This window comes from Vombatus ursinus, unplaced genomic scaffold (assembly GCF_900497805.2).
Source record: "Vombatus ursinus unplaced genomic scaffold, bare-nosed wombat genome assembly UNPS02013950.1, whole genome shotgun sequence".
In the NCBI taxonomy this organism is placed as follows: domain Eukaryota; kingdom Metazoa; phylum Chordata; class Mammalia; order Diprotodontia; family Vombatidae; genus Vombatus; species Vombatus ursinus.
In genome coordinates, this window is record NW_020953728.1 from 1,162,708 (window position 1) to 1,186,569 (window position 23,862).

Sequence of the window (23,862 nt, forward strand, 5' to 3'; positions counted from 1 at the left end):
ACATAAGAAATAATTAACATAAGAAATAATTAGGACATAGTCTCAGCAAAAGCATATTATAGTTTGACACTTATAGTGTAAAAACGCATTTTGCTGCTACTCATGTTTCATAGCTTGATAACATAGCTTCTCAGATTCATCTAACAACTGGGTTTGTTTGTTACAATATTTCACAATTCTGTGATTCAACACAAAGTACACACCAAAGGAAAATAAAAAATTTACCAAAACTCTGAATCAACATTGTGGGAAGTTCACTCATCCGCTAACAGCCATCTGGAAAGCTTCCCTTTGATCTGAAATTCCTTCCCTTTTTATTACTCTGCAGGCTTCAGATGAGGCTAGAGGCTAGAACTGAGAACACGTCGGTGCTGCTTGCTTTTGAACTTGCTCCTTGCTCAGCATATAGCCTAGGTATGGTTCATGACCACTTCTTAACATTAGAATGCCACCTCTGAGCACGGGTCTCTTCCCCAGTTGGCTGTGGGCTTGCGACAGAGAACTGGGTAGGGGCATCCATTCCTGTATCAGGCATAACATGTTGTTATGATCTCTGTTGGATCTGGGACCTCTTCTTACCCAGCTGCATAGCCTGAAATGCTTCATGTGATCATTCCAGACCAGACTCTGTTCTCAATGCCTGCAGACCTCTCTATCCCCACTGAATGCCAAATTGAGCTAGAAAAATGAGTCACTAGGGGCAGCTAAGTGGTACAGTGGATAGAGCACCAACCTTGGAGTCAGGAGGACGTGAGTTCAAATCTGGCCTCAGACACTCACTAGCTGTGTGACCTTGGGCAAGTCACTTAACCTCGACTACCTCACCAAAAAGCAAAAAAAAAAAAAAAGAGTCACTGTTATTTTTCATTAGATTTCCCAACTGAAATCTTTTGGGTATATTTTCTACATCTGCATAGAGGATATTGTAGAAGAAAGTTTGACTATACTTATTCCTGCTACGTCACCATCTTGGCTCAACCCCCATTCTCTTTACATTATTGGTTTCTTCTACCAACTATCATGTGAAGTTGAACTTTCTAAATAAGGAACACAGTTTTTGGTGTTGTACTTGTGATATACCTGATCTTAATGCAGCAACTGCAACACTGTCATAAGATATAGAGCTATAAAAGGAACTTTATAGGTCATCTAGTTAAAACTACTCATTTGATGAACAGTGAAGAGAGATATTGAGACATTAAGTGACACAAGTGATGGAAAGAATTCTGGGAAGATGGTAGAATAAGGCATGAAACTATTTGGCTCTCCCAAATACCCCTACAAACAATTTAAAATAACACCACAAAGTGAATTCTGAGCAGCTTAAATAATTAAAAGTTGGGTAAAGCAGTTGTCAGCCTGCGATAATTTGGGAGCACATTAGGAAAGACCTGACTTCAAGGGGTGATGGTCTGGCCTGACTGTAGTGGGCAGATAATGCTGAATCAACAAACAACAAGCCCTGGGGGTAGCTGTGTCAAGCCAGCCTCAGCTTCAGCTTTTGCCCCAATGACCGGCGTCAAATAGTTGATCAAGGGAAGATTGCAGGGCCCTCTATTGGCACTGGATACAGGACTCCAGTGCACTGAGCAATCCCAGGCTGTGGGTGAAGAAGAGTGAGCACACAACTGTGTGTGTGGTCTGGTCCACAGAGGAATAGGGACCCTGCTGGCTGTGGGACTCACAGGAGAGTGAAGTCTCTGGTTTTAATTCCAGGGCAGAGGAGTAAGCTACAGCTTGCAGCTGCAGGAAGGACAACAACAGAAGAAAATAAGAGCATTTGTAGTGACAGTGTTGCTGGGTGCCCTCGTCATGCTCAGGAGCAAAGGAGTCCCTGAGGTCAGGACCCTGGATAGAGCTCAGAAAACAATAGCATGTAAAACCTAAAGCCCCTATACCTGGAGAGGAGAGCCAGATTCTAGCACAAAATTAACAGACAAAAAATAAGCCCTTAAAAATGAGTAAGGGGGGGGCAGCTAGGTGGTGCAGTGGATAGAGCACTGGCCCTGAAGTCAGGAGGACCTGAGTTCAAATACGGCCTCAGACCAAACACTTGACACTTACTAGCTGTGTGACCCTAGGCAAGTCACTTAACCCCAATTGCCTAAAAATTTTAAAAAAAATTTAAAAAAATGAGTAAGGGGCAGTTAAGTGGTACAGTGGATAGAGCACTGGTCCTGGATTCAGGAAGAGTTCAAATCTGACCTCAGACACATAACACACACTATTTGTGTGACCCTGGGCAAGTCACTTAATCCCATCACCTAGCCAAAAAAAAAAAATTGAGTAGGTAAATGAGAAAGGACATGACCATAGATAGCTATTATGGTGATTGAGAAGACGTGAGTTCAAACTCAGAAGAAAATGGTGAAGTTAAGACTACCTCTATTTCAAAGAAAAAAGTAAAATGGTCACAAGCCCAAAAAGAGTTCTTAGAAAAACTTAAAAAGGGCTTTGAAAATCAGATAAGAAGGGCAGCTAGGTGTCACAGTAGATCAAACATCAATCCTGGAGTCAGCAGAATCTGAGTTCAAATCTTGCCTCAGACACTTGACACTTACTAGCTATGTGACCCTGAGCAAGTCACTTAACCCTGATTGCCTTGAAGGAAAAAACAAACAAGAAAAGAAAATCAACTAGGAAAGGTTAGGGGCAGCTAGATGGCACAGTGGATAGAGTACCGGCCCTGGAGTCAGGAAGACCTGAGTTCAAATCCGGCCTCAGACACATGATATTCACTAGCTGTGTGATCCTGGGCAAGTCACTTAACCCCATCGCCTCGCCAAAACAAACAAACAAACAAACAAAACAAAACAAAACAAAGGTTGAGGAAAAAAATTAGGAAAAAATAAGAGTAATGCAAGAAAATTGTGAAAAGAAAGTCAACTAATTGGGAAAAGAGATCCAAAAACTTACAGAAGAAAATAATTCCTTAAAATTTAGAATTGGGCAAGGGGAAGCTAATGACTTCACAAGACACCAAGACATAATAAAACAAAATCAAAAGAATGAAAAAATAAAAAAGAATGTAAAACATCTTAGAAAAACAACTGACCTGGAAAACAGAATGAGGAGAGACACAATAAGAATTGCTGGACTACCTCAAAATTATGATTAAAAAAATAGTCTAGAAACTATATTTCAAGAAATTATTAAGAAAACTGCCCTGAAATTTTAGAATTAGAGGGCAAAATAGAAATTGAAAAAATCCACCAACCACCACCTGAAAGATATCCCAAGAATGAAAATTCACAGGAACATTATAGCTAAGGTCCAAAGCTCCCAGGTCAAGGAGAAAATACTACAAGCAACTACAAAAAAAATCATTTAAATACTGGGGAGTCATGATAATATAAGATCTAGCAGCTTCTACACTAAAAGACTGAAAGGAATCACACATTATATCCTGAAGAGCAAAGTTGCTGTTTGCAACCATGAGTAACTTACCCAGCAATGCTGAATGTAATCCTATATGGAAAAAAATGGATATTTAGTGAATTAAAGGACTCCAAAGTATTTGGGAAGAAAAGACCAGAATTAATGGGAAAACTGACCTATAAATATCGAGAGAAACATAAGGCAAACATTAAAGACCAATAATAAGGGATTTAATAAGGTCAAACTGTTTATTTCTTACATGGGGAAATGTTATCTGTAACTCTTAACAATGTTATTTTTTGAGTAGTTTGAAATAGCATACATAGATAGAAGGCTTGGGGTTGAGTTGAGTATGATGGGATGATCCTAAAATATAAAATTGGGTAAGAAGAAGTAAAATGGAGCAATTATCACATACAAATGAGGCATGAATGGAAGAACTGTTACTGTGGAGGCAGGAAGAGTTGGGGAGTGGTAGCGCCAGAACTTTATTCTCATCAGAATTGGATTTCAGAGGGAATAACATACACATCTAGAAGGGTATCAGTCTTCTTGACTTACAGAGAAGTAGCAGGGTAAGGGGAGAGGATAAGGGAGGGACTCTTAGAAGGGTGGGTAAATTAATGAATAGAAGGGTAAGGGAGAGGATAGGGGAGGGATTCTTAGAAGGGATGAGGATTGGGGAGGCAGTAATTAGAAGTAAATTAGATTATAAGGAGGGATAGGGTAAAAAGAGAGGGTGAGAAGAATAACATAGTGAAAAAATAGGATGGGAAATACGCAACTAATAGGAAAAATAGGAAGGGAAATACACAACTAATAATTGTAACTTTGAATATGAATGGGATGAACTCACTCATAAAAGGGAAATGGATAACAGAATGGATTAAAAGTCAGAATCCAACAATATGGTGCTTACAAGAAATACATTTTAAAAAGAGACACACAGAATTAAAATAAAGGGCAGTAGCAAAATTTATTATACTTCAGCTGATGCAAAAAAAAAAAGCAGGGGTAGCAATCATGATCTCAAAGTTAAAGTTAAAATAGATTTAATTGAAAGAGATAAACAGGAAACTACATTATGATAAAAGGTTCTTTGGGTAATGAAGTAATATCACTACTAAACATATAAGCACCAAATACTATAACATCCACATTTTTAAAGAAAAAGCTAAATGAATTACAGGTGGAAAGAGATAGCAAAATTATAATAGTGGGGTATTTCAACCTTCCCTTCTCAGAACTAGATAAATTTAACTAAAAAATAAGTAAGGAAGTCAAGGAGATGAATAAAATCTTAGCTAAGCAAGATATGATAGATACCTGGAGAGAGATTTTTGAAAATAATTTATTTTAAATTTAGATACACACTAAGAAAAGAAAAAGAGACACATTATAAACTTAAATACAAAATAAGAAAAAAAAACATTGCCATGTACACAGCAGAATGAGAGGATTCAAAATATATGGCAATAAATTTCCATTTCAAGAAAGCCTATATAATAAATACTACACATTGTGTTCAGAGCTGTCCATATTTTCTTTGCTTCCTTGTAACTTTTCTTTGCTGTGTGCTTTTTACTTTGTTCTTTTATCCCCCTTTCTTCCCTACTTCCCAAAGGCTACAATTAAGCAGAGATATAATACACATACATACACATATACACACAAACACATATACATACATGTATATACTTGCAAACACATACATATACTTAGATATCTATAATCATACTCATTATAGACATATACATTCATATGCACCTATGTAAGATCATACTATACTTATTTGTCCTCTGTTTCTCTGAGGGTGGATAACATCTTTCTGTAAGTTCTAAGTCCATCAATTTATCATTTCCTACACCACAGCAATATTTCAACTTTATATTGTCTAGTTATTTTAAATCATCTAAAGCAAAATTAATTAATATGGATGTGGAGAGAAATGAATGGGAATGGAAAGGAATATAGCTTTTCCTGAGTGGCACATGGTACCTTACAAAAATTGACCATATATTAGGGCATAAAAACATTATAGTTAAATACAGAAAAGTAAAAATATCAAATTCATCCTTTTTAGATCTTAATGAAATACAATTATATTTGGTATGGGATCACGGAAACACAGATTAACAATTAATTAAAAATTAAACAACTTCATATTAAAGAATGAGTGGATTAAAGAACAAATCATAGAAACAATAAATACATTTATCAAAGAGAATGGAAATATTGAGACAACATACCAAAACCTATGAGATGCAGCAAAAACAGTAATGAGAAGAAAATTTATATCTCTAAATGCTTACAAAAACAGAGAAAAAGCAGACCAACAAACTGGCTATGCAATTGAAAAAAAAACTATTAAAAATCCCCAATTAAACACCAAATTGGAAATCTTAAAAATTGAAGAGGTTAATAAAATTAAATGTAAGAAAACCATTGAATTAACAAATAAAACTAGAAGTTGGTTTAATGAAAAAATAATAAAATAGATAAACCATTAGTAAATGTGATTTTTTTTAAAAAAGAGAAGAAAACCAGATTATTAGTATTAAAAATGAAAAGGGTGAATTTACCACTAATGAAGATAAAATCAAAGCAATTATTATAAGCTGTTTTGCCCAATTATATGCCAATCAATTTAATAATTAAAGTTTAATGGGAAAATACTTACAAAAATATAAACTGCCTAGATTAACAGGAGAAGAAATAGAATATCTAAATAAACCTATTTTAGAAAAAGAAATTGACCAGGCCATAAATGAGCTTCCTAAGGAAAAAAACATTTTACAAATTCTACTACTTATTCCAATATTAAATAAATTATTTGGAATAATAAGCAAATGGGAAGTCCTACCAAATTCCTTTTATGAACCAAATATGGTACTTATACCTAAACCAAGAAGAGTAAAAACAGAGAAAAAAATTACAGACCAGTTTCATTAATGAATATGGATGCAAAAACCCTAAATAAGAGGCAGCTAGGTGGTGCAGTGGATAGAGCACTCATCCTGGAGTCAGGAGGACCTGAGTTCAAATCTGCCCTCAGACACATAACACTCACTAGCTGTGTGACTCTGGGCAAGTCACTTAATCCCAATTGCCTCACCACAAAACCAAAAAAGAAGTAATTACAGTAGTAATTAGTACTGTAATTAGTAATTAGCCATATAACATAACAAACAAAAACCTAAATAAAATACCAGCCAGGAGACTACAACAGTATATCACAAAGATTATACAGAGTGGAGTGATCAAGTGGGATTTATACCAGAAATGCAGGGATGGTTTGACACAAGAAAAACTCTAACAAAAATCAGATGGAAAGACTTGCATAAAACAATGAAGAGTGAAATAAGCAGAACAAAGAGAACATTGTATAGAGTAACAACAATATTGTACTACAACGACCAAGTTATTCTAAGTATTATAAATACTCAAATCAACTACAAAAGACCTATGAAGATGCTATCTACATCCAAAGAAAATACTGATAAATAGAAGTACAGATGGTATAGCTTTACATGTATTTATATGTATGTGTCAAATTGTGGCCTTCTCTAGTGTGAGGTGAAGAGGGAGGGAGGGAAACACTTTGGAACTTAAAATGTAAAAAAAATATATATAAAATTAATTTTAAAAAAAAGTAACATAGGTAATTAAGTGGCAAACCCAACATTTGAACCCAGGTTCTCTGACTCACAAGTCAGTACTCCTCTGCTCCAACTACTGACCTCCCTGACTTCTTTTAAGTCCTAACTAAACCTTCCTCATTCCCCTCTTAATTCCAGTGACTTTCCGTTTTCAATTATTTCCTATTTATCCTGTATATAGTTTGCTTTCTATATATTTGTTTACAGATTGTCTCCCCGATTAGACTGCAAACTCCTGAGGGCAGGGAGAGTTTTTCATCTCTTTTTGTATCTCCAGCAATTAGTACAATGTCTAGCACATAGTAGGCACCCAATAAATACTTACTGATTGATTAATTAATATTATAATGAAAGTTTGAAGTAGTAATAAAAATCCAGTGGCCTGAAAGCAAATGTATTCCTGGAGTACCTAATGACCAAATGTTTTATTTATATGGCTAATTAACTTGAAATATTTAATATGAAGTGATCAAGTAAACTGTCAAAAAAAGTATTAGGGCAATATATATATGCTATAGCATCATCATAACACTCAATTACAATCTCACTTGGGAACATATTATAGATAGAAAAGGTTAGAATGAGTTCAAGTACTCCCCTATACTACCTCATTTGTGTATTTTTCTTTTTCTCTGACAATTGGGTATACATAATTATTGCCTTCAATTTAGAGAATAATAGGTTCTAGCAAAATAAAATAATGGTCTAAATATTCTTCTCCAACAAATTAACAGTGAGCCTCAGGATTAAAAAATAATGTTTAGGAGTTTTAATGAACAAAAACAATAGCAAGCCTAATTTTTTTTCTTTAGGCTATTAAAATTGTTGAATCAGCAAAAAAGAATGGCTAATAAAAATATGAAATCATATAAAAAGTTTACATACCATTTGTTTGTGATTATGCTCTTCTTTGAGTTGCAGAGGTATGGAATTTTTATCTTCTAGGTAGAATGAGTTCTTAGTTGCAAGGAAAAAAGTATTCAAGTTGTAGTCTGTTTATTGTTTAATCCCTTATTGAGTCCTTGGAAGACGGAAATGTTTAGAAGGTAAACTTTTAAAAACAAACATGAATTTTAGTAAGTTTTTTTCATTTGAACCAAATTTCCAGTTTACAAAGTTGCAAACAGAGAGTGCTTCTCTCCCTCTGAAATTATTTTGGCTTGTTTTATTTATATTTTCTATTTATGTAAACTGTTCTCCTCTAAAATTGTTATATAAAATGCTGTCATATAATAAATATAATGAATGAGAATTTTTAAAATGCTCACTGGGAAAATCTCCTAAATAGAAATCTTCTTGGTTCTATATAAAGAATATATAATAAAATATCTATTATGGACTTATTAAATATGTTGCTGTATGACATTATATCTTGCTTCATTATGATCTTATTCTCTTGAAAGTCAAAAGTTATATTCTGACAAAGAGTAATTATTGGCATTCAACAAATGTTAGTTAAGCTTGTAGATATTACACAAAGCCTAAAGACAAAACAATGTAACCTAGATTTCTAGCCAAGTCTGGACTATTTTTGCATGACATTATCCTAATTAGGGATGGGAGTGCTAATACAGCACTTCATAACTTTGTGAGGGAAGGAGTTGGCACAAAAGCTTTGGATGAAAGAGAGTTATCACTCTTTCTTTTGTGAGAAACAGACATGTGGTTCCAAACTACCTTTCTGACATATTCCAGGGAGGAGAAGGAGAAAGAGAAAGACTCTCTTGCAGACATGTTGGGCAAATTACCTTCTCAATAGGTTTCCATTTGTCTGCTTGCCTCCCTAGAAACTTCAGGTAATTTCTCCTTGATGACATAATGGCATCTTTCTTCATAAAGCTGAGATTTCTTCCATCCAGAGAGAAAGAGCTCATTCACTCTATTTTCTGGTACATTCTAATCTATATAATTTCCCTCAGTTTCTGCTTTATGTTGTTTGCTATTTGTGATATTCTTTGTGTAATCTATATTTGATGGGAAGGGACTAAGCCTATGAGTATAAGTTATAAAGCTACATTTTAAGCATACCGCCCCGTGAAGCTAGTGGCTTTTTTGTTCTGAACGAAACATCTCCCTAGCCTAGCAATATTTAGAGGTCAGGTAGATAGAATTCCCCTCTCTCAGAGAAGAGTAGCCATCTTCATGACCTATTCTCCTATTACCTTCAAGGCATCACAGTCTCTTAAAGAAAGGTGGGCAAGTTTCCTGAGATAGTCATCAATACCACCCCATTGAGCCATCTGTCTATGTGTTTAGAAATCCCATGTGGATAGACACATCTTACCTGGGTAGCACATACCTTATAACTTCAAAATAAGCATGGAAACAAGAAAAGCCCCATCTTCATCATTATCCCCATCCCCTTTAAGAAATATTTATTAAAAGCATAAGGAGAATATCAGTTTGCACATTTCTCTCAACCAGATCAATTCTTGAATTTGGAATAATAATAAATTAATTTTAAATATTCTGGCAGGCTTATGCGTACAATGCAGGGTACAACAATGATAGATTTTTTTTCCCCTCCAATAGTTGGCACCAATGGACTCAAATTACAATGCCTAATAGAAGCCATTATGGGCTAAGACAACTCCTATTAGAAAGAATTCCAAGGCTAATTAGATAAAGGTAGATAAAGGTGAGGGAATTTTAAAATGATTGCTGTCCTCCATTCTCCAAGAGGACTAAAATAACTCTACTATGTTAGAGTCAAGATACAATGTGTCCGACTGCAGCTGATCAGACTATTATGAGCTCGGAAGGCCTTACCACAGGTCGGGCATGAATAGTCCATGTCAAATAGTCCAGGAGTGGGGAACCAGCAGCCTCGAGGTCACATGTGGTCCTCTAGATCCTCAAGTGCAGCCCTTTGTGTGAATCCAAACCTCACAGAACAAAACCCCTTAATAAAAGGATTTGTTCTGTAAAACTTGGACTCAGTAAAAAGGCCACACCTAAGGACCTAGAAGGCCACAGGTTCCCCACCCTTGATCCATGGCCTGATAACTGATGAGGACCTTAATTGCTCTGAGATCCTTTAAGGATTCCAAGGACCTATGGCTCTCTGTCCAAGAATTCCCAATTGACATAAAGCAATAAATTTGGCATTTTTTTTTTATTTGATGTTGGCTTGTTTAATGTATACAGATTTGTTCTATGTTTAGAGATCTAAAGGCTTAACTGTAGTGAATGACCTTAAGGTCAGTAGAATCTCTGAAGTAATATGGGTGTGTGACCACAAGGTCACAGGGACCTCCCTAGTCCTTGATCACATAGTTATCTCTATCATAAGTATAGATATAAATGACAATGATAAATATATAAAGATGCTTTTGATAGGAAAAAAAATTTTAAATGCAATTTGTAACAGAGGCCAAGTTGAGATGGTGAAGCAAGAGGAAGCAATACGTCAAGCTCCACTCCTGCCCCACCCCCAATAACCTTCCTCTGAACAGACCCAGAAAAGGCATCAGACTTAATACTCCTAGGGAAATCTGAGAAAAAGTCACAGCGAGTCATTTTTCCAATCCAGGTTGGCAATGGGAAAAAGATGGTGAGGTCTGGGGAACAGGAGTATAGCCAGGATCCAGGTGACACAGAGTTCAGTGCCAAGGGAAAGGCTGTACATTGGAGAAAGAGAAGGACTCACACCTATACTGGGGCAGCCAAAGTGTGAGAAAATGTGCCGACAGGCAGTTTTGTCACCTATGACCCAGTTCCAAGTCACAGATCCAGGTAGATTTAGAAGGAAAACTATGCATAGAGGTAGTATACCAAGGTAGAGAGTGGCTTCAAGTCCTAAGCTATATACCTGAGCAAGAAGCAAGTTCAGAAGCAAACAGTAGCCCTTCAAGGTCTCAGTTCCTACTTCAAACTCAGTCTGAAACCTGCAGAGGAATAACTAGGGTAGACATTTTAGATCAAAAGAAAGCATCAAGTCCTATCACAGTGGCTAAGTCCAGAGTGATAGAATGACAGGCTCAGACCAAAATCCAGATTAGGAACTTGTAGAGGACAGACAGGAGGGGGTAGAGGAGAAAATCAGACTTTGCCCTGAATCAGATCTCTTTCAGAGAACTAAACATAGGCCTCCAGTCTAAGCTGTCCCTAATGTCCTGTAATAACACAACACTCAATACCCAGAGAAAGCAGCAGCAGGACCAACCCAGACTTTCCCTCCAAAAGTGCTCAGAGCCCAGCCATTACATCAAATGTAAAGTCAGGAAGCAGACTAAGAGCAAAACAAAAGTTTTGTTTTGTTTTGTTTGTCTGAACACAGTTTGTTCAGAAATTCCATTAGAATTCCTGAAAGAGATGAAACCAGAGTTATTTTTTTTAATTACAAATAAAATGAGAGAGCTAGAAGAAAAAAATGGAAAAGAAATGAATTAAGGAAGAAAAAATTGGAAAGAGAATTAACAATGTAGCACGAGAAGTAAGAAAAAATTCCCTGAAAAATTAAAATGGTAGCTTGTAACTATGAGAGACAAGAAATATTAAAAATAAAGTCAAAAGACTGAAAAAAATAGAAGAAAAGTTAAGGTATCCTATAGCAAAAACAAATGATTTGGAAAATAGATGAAGAAAAAATTTAAGAATCATTGGACTATCTGAAAGCCATGATTTCAAAAAGCGCCTGGATGTCATGTTTCAAGAAATATTAAAATATAACTGTCCAGATCTCTTAGAACTAGAAGGCCAAGTGGAAATGGAAAGAATCTGTCACTACTCCTCTTCCAAACTTCATTATTTCTGTTGAAGGCACCACCATTCCTCTAATCTCCCAGGTTTACAACCCAAATGTTATCCTCAGCTCCTCACACTCCCTCATTTCACATAATGAAATGAGATGCCAAATCTTGATCTTTCTGCCTCCATAACATCCCCTGCATTTGACCCCTTCTCTCTACTCATACAGTACCTTACTTCAGGGTCTTATTACATTTCATCTACATATAACAGTGACTATTCTGGCTTGTTATCACCTGAAGGTCAGGTTTGTTACTTTTCATCCCTCCCCTGGCAAAGGGGTGAAAAAGAAGGAAGGAAAATTGGAAGGTATCTAGCCTCTCTGCCACTGACTTCAGCCTCCAACAATGGTGATCCCCTAATTTTAGGGGTTCCTTGCCAGTTCCATTTAGCCACTTTACAGTCAGTTTAGCCTTTAGAGAGGAATATTTACTTCAAAGGCATGGCAAGGAAAAACATATAAACATTATCCCCAACACTTAGGGGCATAAAAGAGATCATTTAAAAAAAAGGGAAGAGAATCCTTCTGTACAGAAGTATCTATAGCAGCTCTTTTTGTGGTGGCAAAGAATTGGAAATTGGGGGGATGCCCATCAATTGGCAATTGGGGAATGGCTGAACAAGTTATGGTATATGAAAGTAATGGAATACCATTGTGTTATAAGAAATGATGAGCAGGAAGATTTCAGAAAAACCTGGAAAAACTTACACAAACTGATGCTTCACAAGTGAGCAGAACCAGGAGAACATTGTACAATAGTAACAGCAACACTGTGTGATGATCAGCTATGACAGACTTAGCTCTTCTCAGCAATACAATGATCCAAGACAATTCCAAAAGACTTGTAACGGAAAATGTTATCCACTTCCAGAGAGAGAACTACAGAGTCTGAATGCAGATCAAAGCATACTATTTTCGCTTTATTTTTTGTTTTTTTCTTTTTCATGGTTTTTCCCTTTTGCTTTTATTTTTCTTTTACAACATGATTAATGTGGAAATGTTTAACATGATTGTACATGTATAACCTATATCAGATTGCTTGCTGTCTTGGAGAGAAGGGAGGAAAGAAAAGGAGGGAGAAAAATTTGGAACTCAAAATCTTGCAAAAATGAACGTTGAAAACTATCTTTACATGTAATTGGAGAAAAATAAAATACTATGAAGTGCAAAAAAACTCATTTAGGGGCATAATACCCTTTTACACCACTTCAGTCTCTGGGAAAGTGAGGAGGATCAGGTTCACAGCTTAGCTAAATTTTTATATAACCCGGTTCACCCTGACTTCTTTTGCTTCCCTAATGGGGGTGGTAGTAACAAACAACCTGGAATCCTGCCTTCAAGCTTGCTATGGTTTGAGCCATGAACTGCTCAGGGTCTGAGGACTCCACAGTTGCATCTAGTACTGAAAAGGACAAATAAAATAGACCCAAACACCAAGCCCAATTCTCAGGACAATAAAGCCTAAAAGGGCAGGGGAAGGTAGCCTTTCCTGACCTCATCCCCAGCTCAGTTCATAGACATCATGGTATGGGTGAACAGGACCTTTACACCCCATCCTCACCATGCCTCAGGAAAGAGCAAGGGAGTCTGGTAGTTTTAAAGATGTAGCCTGTTCTAGCTACACATCCAATGGAAAAAGGCTGTTTCCTCCCTGATGGGAACACAGAATGTCTTCTCCCAGAAGCAGGTCACTAGACTCTTCCAGATCTGAGACGATCTGGGCATACTTCCAAGTCCTGTTACATATATCATTATCATGGCCTATATACAGGGGTCTATAATCCCATACCAATCCAACCTCTGCACAGCTATCAAAATGATTTTCCTTAAACACAGATGAAGCCAAGACATTCCTTGCTCAATGAACTCCAGGGCCTCCCTATTGCTTTTAGGCTAAAATAGGCAGTTTAGCTTTTAAAACCTTCATAACCTAGCCCCATTCTATATTTTCAGTCTAAATACATATTGCTTTCTTTCCCACACTCTCAGTCCAGATAAAACTTATTTTCTCTTTGTTCTTTGCTCAAAACACACTATCTAACTGGGCATTATCTATGCCTTTGTACTAGGCCTCCCCATGACTAGAATGTATCTCTTCCTTATCTGATCTCATAAAATCACTTTATTCAAGATACAGTTCATGTACTATTTCTACATGAAGCCTTTCCTGATACCAAGTGTTCTCTCTTTCTAACTTCCTTACATTTTACTTCCTTGTATTTATTTTATATTTATTCTGCATATATTCATAAATGGAGGTCTCCTTGATAGAATTCAAATTTCTTGAGATTAAGGATTCTTTCATTTTTTTGTATTTGTATCCTCAAGCATCTAGTATAATGCCTAGCATTTAATGCTTGTTGATTGCTTGATTTGGACAGCTAGGAATTAAGGATTGGGGGAATACATTCTAGGCATGGGAAAAGTCATGAGAAAAGGCATGGATATATGGGAGAACAGGCCAAAAAGAGGGAGCCAGTACATAGATTAGTTTGGCTAGAATTTAGAGTATGCAAAGGAAAATAGTGATTAGAAAGGTATACTAAAGCCAAATTTTGAAAAGTTGTGAGTATCATGATCAGGATTACATACTTTATTTAGCAGATAAACAGTAGGTGAAGGAGGCATTTATTTGAGCCACATCTCTCAGTGAAGTAATGCGATCAGAGTAGTTCATTTACAAGATTACTTGAGCAGTAATGAGAAGGACAGAACGGTGAATGAAAAAATAGGTTGAGGGGCAAGGAGGCTATTGCAATATTAGGGTGTCTGCAGTGAGAGGAGAAATAACAGGATATTTTGGTGGTAGAACTACAAAACTTAGCAATTGAATAGATGTATGGTGGTGGTGGTGGTGGTGGTGGTGGTGGTGGTGACTGAGATAGAACAGCAAAGTTAGAGCCTGGATTATTGGTAGGATGGTGGTGCCATTACCAGAAATGAGATAATTAGGAAGAAAGAATGGGAGTGAGAAGTTGAGGAGCTGAGTTTTGAATATGTTGAGTTTAAGGACATACAGATGGAGACAATAGGAAGGTATAGGGCAAGAGCTCTGGGGTGGGATTTTTGGTAATATAGATAGGGAAGTTTTCTGTATGGAGATAACAATTGAAGTAACTGGAATAAATGGGATCACTGAAGAAGAAAGAGAGGAGAAATGCAAAGATGAAACCAGGATAGAGAGGCAACAAAGGAGACCTAAAAGGAAAAGATAGAGTGGCAAGTAGAGAATTACCTGAGTGTGGTCATAGAAGTCAAGGTAAGAGATGATACCAAGAAAAAGATCAACAGCATCAAAGATTGCTAAGAATTTAAGGAGGATAAGAACAGAAAAATGCCACTGTATTTAGAGATAAGAATTAGTGACCTTGGAGAAAGCTATTTCTAAAGAAGAGATAAAGGTCAGACTCCAAGGAATTAAAGGATGTAAATGAAGTGAAGGTAATGCATATAAACTATTACAAAAGAGGAGGAGAGAGATTGGGTGTCTTGAGGAAGGGAATTGAAATCATTGGAGACTTATCTTTTGAGATCAGAGGAGACTTGAGTGTGTTAGCTAAGAAAAAAAGGTAGAAGGTTCATGATATATGGGATATTTGATGGAGCACAATTATCGAGGAGATGTGAGAGGGCATTCTTGCTTAATCTCTGACATAACTGGAATAGCCTCAAACATTTCTCCGTTACATAAAATGCATAATCTTGGTTTTACATAAATAGTAATTACCATGTTAAGGAAAAGTCCATTTATTACCGTGCTTCCTAGTGTTGACTTAAAAAACTATTACTATAATCATGTGGTTTTAATTATTTTTGCTACTAATGCCCTATAAGGTTTATAATTTTCTTCACTTTGAACTAATATGGAGTTTCTAGTATAAATCCAACCATGTGATAATGTATAATCTTTTTAAATTTGTTGTTTTAGCCTATTTGCTAATGTTTTATTTAATAGTGTTACATCAACGTTCATTAGAGATATATCTATGGTTTTGTTCTTCTGTTTTGTCTCTCCTTGCCTTAGATACTGAGACCATATTTATACCATAGAAAGAAATAAGAAGGGTTTCTTCCCATTTTATTCAAATAATTCATATAATATTGCAATTCATTGTTTGAGTGTTTAGTGGGATTCACTAGTAAATCTACCTGGCATTGGAGGTTTATTCATTGGAAGTTCATTTGTATCTTGTTCAATTTCTTTTTCTGATACTGATTTATTTAAATAATTGATTTCTTGTTCTATTAACCTAGGTGTTTTATATTTTCATAAATATTTATGAAATCTATTTCATCTAAACTATCAGTTTTGTTGGCATAACTGGGCAAAATAATTTCAGAGAGCTATTTTATTTCCTCTTCCTTTTTGTGAATTATCCTTTCTTGTTTTTGATACAAGTAAATTGGTTTTGTGAAGGGACAGAATTAAGAGTATAGATTCAGTGAGTAGTTTTAGCAAGAGAAGGACCAATTCTTTCTCTGAGAGTGGAAAGAAGAGGAAAGAAACAGTGAAGAGATTAAGAAGATTAGAGAAATGGAGGGAGGACCTAAGGAATGGACTCAACCTTATTGGACAAATGGGACAAAGTACATTTTTATAAAATGTAGTGACTAACAGTTGTGCTAACTAAAAGCATCAAGATTATATTATGTTGTTAAAGTCATAGACAGAATTCTCTGGAAAGTTTAATTCACAAAGGAAACATAGGTTGATGTTGGATTAATTTAAGAAAACAGGAAAAATTTAAAATTACAACTAATTAAATAATAACATGATTCTGTTGTTTATGACACTGTCCAGTTCAAGGGCTTTGAATTTAACTTTTCGAGCTAGTTCCAATTTCTGTAATTCTACCAAAGAGATAAATAATTGACCTATGTTTAAAGCACCCTTTACTAAATTTTCCTTCCTAGACATATAGGCCTATTCAGATCATTAAATATTTTAGGTAGATAGATTACCACATCCAAATGTTATTTGTTTATGCCCAGCAGTAAAGGAAGCTTATTTATGCTATATCAAGTATAGGGGATAAGAGAAATAGCTCCATTATTTGTTTAGAATTACAAGCCCTCAAAAAAGAATTATTTCTACTTTCTCTATTGAAAAGCTGGAAGCATAGCTTTTATGGACCAGATACTGTAACAAAAGTACAGCTAAAATATTATAATATTTTTAATTGTTAATGACATTATCACACTTAATATCGTGTCTTTGAAAGGTGAAGCTATAGTTTACAAATTTTAACTTTAAAAATAAAAATAAAGTTGGAAACAATTTAAAATTTATACTTGGTCAATGTATTTCTAGTGTGACATAATCTACTCCCAAGGTATTTCTTACAGTTACTTCCATTTTAAATCTTGCTAGACAGTTAAGTAATCTTATTATGTTCTTGACATTCATAAGGTAGTAATTACATTTCTTTGATTTTTTTTCCCAAAGATTTATTAAAGCAGTAATAGGTTGGTTGGTCAGACATGCCTAGAAATAAAAACACTTCTTAACATGACATCCTTCCCACTTCCACAATGAACACATATTGCACTTAGCCAAGAAACCCATTTGTACAAATTGGGGACAAAATAGAAATAATAGAAAATATACATATGAGAATATATGCCAAACAATACAAAGTGAAAGAGCTCTTGCAATGGGAGCGAGGTAGCTCAGCTCAACCAAGAGAAATCTCAGTGGAGAAGTTCCTTGAAGTCTCCAGTGTAGCAAGCTGGGGATAGGTACATGATAAGGATTGTTAGCTCCTCTCATGTCAGCTTCTTCCCAGAGTTTTTTCCTTCAGCAACCTGAAGTGAGGTTGGCATTTTCCATCTTCTCTCTCAAAGCAAGAAGCCAGAAGCACTAGGAGTGATCCAAAGAAAACTGGAAGAAGACTGAAGAGCTTGAAGAAGACTTAAAGAAAACCTAAAGAGGACTAAAGCTCTCCTGTCTTCAATTGTCCCCGACTCCATTCCACCCCTAATGTAGACAAAGGGCATTGATCTCTACCAATAAGAAGAGAGTCCCATACCAATGAGTTTTGGGACTGGGGTTATATACTTTTTTAAAACACTCTACTGTTTTTTTTTGTTTCAATATGAGGCACAAAGAAAAAGAAAACATACTGTGGTGGCATATATCATGAGTGTTCATATTCTCTGGAATTCTGGAATGATCTGAATGAAATTAACTCTTCCCAGCAATTTATATCCTATGTGAAGCAAAGGAAAATTTCACTAAAAATGACAGAAAGAAAGCTTATGTGGCTTAAAAGTTGTCAATACTTCTTTTCTTTATATTTCTGTAGTGTGTGTATTTGCTATAACCAAGTATTCAAATTTTAAATTACACTAGAATGGAGTTGAAAATGTGTAAAGAAATAAAATTCTAGGCACAAAAACAAAAGTTATCAAACTGTTCAACCCCTTCTTAAACATTTAGTTTCCTAAATACATTAAAAAGAAATTACTCTGACTTGGTCTAAATACTGACCAGCTTTACTTGGACAAAAGAACATAATAAAAGGAGAAATAATAGTTTTTATCAAGACAAATTTTACAAAACGTAAGATTAGCATAGGACAGATAGGTGGTGCTGTATATAGAGTTCTGGTCCTGGAGACAGAAAGACTCATCTTAATGAGTTTAAATCTGGCCTCTGACACTTACTAGTTCTGTGACCCTGGACAAGTTACTTAACCCTGTTTGCCTCAGTTTCCTCATTTGTAAAATGATCTAGAGAAGGAAATGGCAAACCATGCCAGTATCTTTGCTAAGAAAACTCCAAATGGAGTCACAAAGTGATACACTGAAAAAAAATGCGTGAATAACAACAAAGATTAACATAAGAAAGAAAATATTCCCGGATGTGTTAAGTTTAGACATAATAGCTAAGTACTGCTTTGTTGGTAGTAACAGAAAGAGAGCAATAGAATATGTGTGTGTATATACGTGTGTATGTATGTATATACACACATATATACACACACATATACGTGTATTGCATACATGTAGATGTACATGTACATAAAATCCAGTTATTATCAAATAATCTTTGAATCTAATTATGCCATCATATTATATCTATGCACATTAAGAATTAAAGCACTGAGAGGATTCTGGGAAGATGGTAGAATAAGACAGGAAATACCAGGCTTTCCAAATTTCTCCCAGAAACAATACAAAACATCACCTCGAAGTGAACTTTAATTGGCAGAAATAATTAAAAGTTGGAGTAAAGGAGTTACCTGGGAGGGACCTCAGAAAAGACCGGACCTCCAGGGAAGGAGGTTTGGCTCAGTGAAGTGCAAGCTCCTCCAGGCAGGCTCCACTGAATCAACGAACAACAAGCCCTGTGCACAGATGTGTAGAGCAGCAGCCTGGGTTTCAGGAACTTTCACCTCAGGGACTGTGTGAGGGTCAGACACTTGAGTAGGGAAAGAATGAAGGACCAAGGACCCTCCACTGTTTCAGAACACCACACCAAGTTGTGCTGATCAGCCAAGTTGTACTGACCAGATGTAGTCCAAGGCTGTGGCTGTGAGTAAGGAGGGTGAGCACATGCCTAGTGAGTACAGTAACAGAGGGGCAGGTAACCTGTTGGCCATGGGAACTTGTAGGAAAGCAGAATCCCTGGTTTTGGTTCCAGGGCAGACGGGAGGACTGAAGTTTGTAGTCAGAGGAGGGACTGTAGGGAGCAAAAGTATGTGCAGTGATAGTGCAGCTGGGGTCCTAACTGTTGCTCAGGATCAGAAAGGAGTGCCCAAATTCCAGAGACAGTGCTTAGAAAACAATAGCAAGAAAAACCTGAAGCCTGAGGCATCACCCCCCACACCTCAGGACTAGAACCTGACTATGATAATAAGCCACTGAAAATAATAATAACAATAATGAGTAAGAAAAGGAGAAAGAATCTGACCAAAGATAGCTATTGTGGGGATAGAGAAGATCTGGGTTCATACTTAGAAGAAGAAGTGAAGTTAAAAAAGCCACTTCTACTTCAAAGAAAAATGCCAAATGGTAACAAGTCCAAAAAGAGTTGTTGAAAGAGCTTAAAAAGAATTTTAAAAATCAGATCAGAGAGGTTGAGGAAAATTAAGAAAAAACTAGAACAATCCAAGAAAATCAAGAAAATTATGAAAAGAAAGTCAACTAATTGGAGATCCAAAAAGTTAGGGAAGAAAATAGCTCCTTAAAAACTAGAATTGGGGGGCAGCTAGGTGGCGCAGTGGATAGAGCACCGGCCCTGAAGTCAGGAGGACCTGAGTTTCAATCCGGCCTCAGACCAAACACTTGACACTTACTAGCTGTGTGACCCTGGGCAAGTCACTTAACCCCAATTGCCTAAAAAATAAAAACCAAAAACAAAACTAGAATTGGGAAACTAATGACTTTCATAAAACCCCAAGAGATAATGAAACAAAATCAAAAGAATGAAAAAATAGAAGAGAATGTGAAACATCTCATTAGAAAAATAACTTAACTGGAGAGCAGATCAAGGAAAGACAATTTAAGAATTGTTGGATTACCTAAAAGTTATGATTAAAAAAAAAAGAGCCTAGATATGATTTTACAAAATATCATTAAGGAAAATTGTCCTGAAGTTCTAGATTGAGAGGGTAAAATAGAAACAGAAAAAATCCATCAATCACCACCTGAAAGAGATCCCAAGAATGAAAACACACAGGAACCTCATAGCCAAGTTTCAAAGCTCCCAGATTAAGGAGAAAATACTACAAGCAACAAGAAATACTGTGGAGCTATAGTCATAATAATGTAAGATCTAGCAGCTTCTACATTAAAAGAGTGAAGGGCTTGTAACATTATATTTCAAAGAGCAAAGAAGCTGGGTTAGCAACCAAGAATAACTTACACAGCAAAGCTGAATATAATCCTAAATGAAAAAAAAAAACAATGAACATTTAATGAAATGAAAGGCTTTCATGTATTTGTGACCAAAAAGAAAAAAAAACCCACAGAATTCAATGGAAAATTTGACATAACATCTAGGAAAAACATAAGGTAAATATTAAAGATCAATTTTAAGAAACTCAATAAGGTCAAACTGTTTGTTTCTCATATGGGAATATGTTATTTGTAACTCTTAAGAATGTTATCATTACTTGGATAGTTTGAAAGAGCATACATAGATAGAAAGCTTGAGGGCTGAGACAAGTATGATGGAATGATTCTAAAAAACAAAATTCAGTAGGGAGAGGTAAAATGGAGCAATTATCTCATACAAAGGAGGCATGAATGAAAGAATTGTTACTGTGGAGGCAGAAGGGGGTGGAGGGCTGGTAGTGCCAGAACTTCATTCTCATTGGAACTAGGTTAATGAGGGAATAATATACATCTAAAAGATTATAAAAGCCTTCTAAATTTATAAAGAAACAAGAGAGTGAGGGGACAGGACAAGTCAGGGACTTCTTGAAGGGTGGGTAGATTAAAGTTTTGGAGGGTGGGGTGAGAGGATAAGGGAAGAATTCTTAGAGGGGTAGATACATTAAGGAATAGGAAGGCAACAAGAGGACAGGGAGGGATTCTTTAGAAGGGTGTATATAAGGGAGGTAGTGGTTAGAAGTAAATCAGATGTATAAGGAGGGATAGGGTAAAAAGAGAGGGTGAGAAGGATAACAGAGAGGGAAAACAGAATACACATCTAGTAATAATAACTTTGAATGTGAATGGGATGAACTCACCCATCTGGAAAATGGATAGCAGAATAGATTAAAAGTCAGAATCCAACAATATGTTGTTTACAAGAAACATGTTTTAAAATGAGAGAAACAACAGAGTTAAAATAAAGGACTGGAATAAAATTTATTATTTTTCAGCTAATGCAAAAAAAAAGCAGGGGTAGCAATCATGATCTAAGACAAAGTTAAAGCTAAAATAGATTTACTTAAAAGAAATAAACAGGGAAACTACATTATGAAAAAAGATACTATAGAAAATGAAGCAATATCAATAATAAATCTATATGCACCAAATGCTATAGAATCTAAATTTTTAAAGGAAAAGTTAAATAAATTACAGGTGGAAATAGATAATAACAGTATAATAGTAGAGGACTTTAACTTTCTCCTCTCAGAATTAGATAAATCTAACCAAAAAAATAAATAAGAAAGAAGTTAAGGAGTTGAATAGAATCTAAACTAGATATGATAGCTATCTGGAGAGAACTGAATGAGAATAGAAAAGAATACATCTTTTTCTCAGAAGTACAAAAATTAACCATAAATTAGGGCATAAAAACTTTATAGTTGAACGCAGAAAAGCAGAAATATTAAATGCCTCCTTTTCAGATCACAATGTAATAAAAATCATATTCTATAAGGGACCATGGAAACAAAGATTAAAAACTAATTAGACACTAAATTACCTAACCTTAAAGAATGATTGGATTAAAGAATAAATCATGGAAGCAATCAATAATATCATTAAAGAGAATAACAATAATAATACAACATACTAAAATCTATGGGATGTAACAAAAACAATAATCAGAGGAAAATTTATATCTCTAAATGCTTATATAAATAAAATGGAGGAAAACAGACTAATGAATTAAGTATGCAATTTAAAAAAAACAACATAAATTTAAACCCCCAATTAAACACCAAATTGGAAATCTTTTTTTTAATTTGTTTTGTTTTATTAACAATCACTTCCATATGCTTTTGAGTTTAAAATTTTTCTCCCCCTTCCTCCTCACCACCATCCCTTTGACGGCACACAATCTGATATAGGCTATACATATACATTCCTATTAAACATATTTTCACATTAGTGATGTTGTAAGTAAGAATTAGAACCAATAGGAGGAACCACCAGAAAGAGGAAACAAAACTCAACAGAACAAAAAAAAATAGCAAATAGTATGCTTTTGATCTGCATTCAAACTCCATAGTTCTTTCTTTGGATGTGGATAGTACCAAATTGGAAATCTTAAAAATTAAAGGTGAGACTAATAAAATCAAGTATAAGAAAACCATTGAATTATTGAATAAAACTAGGAGTTGGTTTTATGAAAAGGCTAGTCAAATAAATAAACCATTGGTTAATATGATTTAAAAAGAGAGAAAAGAAAACCAAATCACTAGCATAAAAAATGAAAAGGGTGAAATTATCAATAATGAAGATGAAATCAAAGCAATTATACAGCTATTTTCCCCACTTATAAGCCAATAAATGTAATCATTTAATTGAAATAGAAGAATACTTACAAAAATATAAACTGCCTAGAATAACAGAAGAGGAAATAGAATATCTACATAAACCTATTTTAGAAAAAGAAATTGACCAGGCCATAAATGAGCTTCCTAAGGAAAAAGCACGAGGACCAAATGGATTTACAAGGGAATTCTACCAAACATGTAAAGATGAACTAATTTCAATATTAAATAAATTCTTTAGAATAATAGGTAAAGGAGACACACCAAACTCTTTTTATGAACCAAATAAGGTGCTAATACCTAAACCAAGAAGAGTAAAAACAGACAAAGAAAATTACAGGCTAAGTTCATTAACAAATATGGATGCAAAAATCCTAAATAAAATACCAGCCAGAAGACTAAAACAACATATTACAAAGATTATACATTGTGACCAAGTGAGATTTATACCAGTAATGCAGAGATGTTTTAACATAAGGAAAACTATTAACATAATTGATTATATCAGTAACAAAAGTAATGAAAGTCATGATTATATCATAAGATTCAGAAACACCTTTTGATAAAATGCAACACTCATTTCCACTAAAAACATTTGAAAGCATAAGTATAAAGGAATTTTTCCTTAAAATGATAAGAAGTACTTACCTAAAACCATCAGCAAGCATTATTTGTAATGGGGATAAATCAGAAGCTTTCCCAATAAAACCAGGAGAGAAACAAGGATGCCCATTATCATCAATATTATTCAATATTGTATTAGAAATGCTAGCAATAGCAATAAAAGAAAAAGAAATTGAAGGAATCAGAATGGGCAATAAGGTAATACTATCTCTTTTTGCAGATGATATGATGATGTACTTGGAAAATCCTAAAGATTCAACTAAAAAGTTAGTGAAAA

The 23,862-nt window shown here is 35.2% G+C and overlaps 1 protein-coding gene across 2 annotated transcripts in view; it reads right to left on the minus strand.

Moving 5' to 3' along the window:
- Positions 1–23,862, minus strand: part of ABCD2 (ATP binding cassette subfamily D member 2) — a 102,657-nt gene that overhangs the window by 36,231 nt on the left and 42,564 nt on the right. The window lies entirely within an intron of this gene.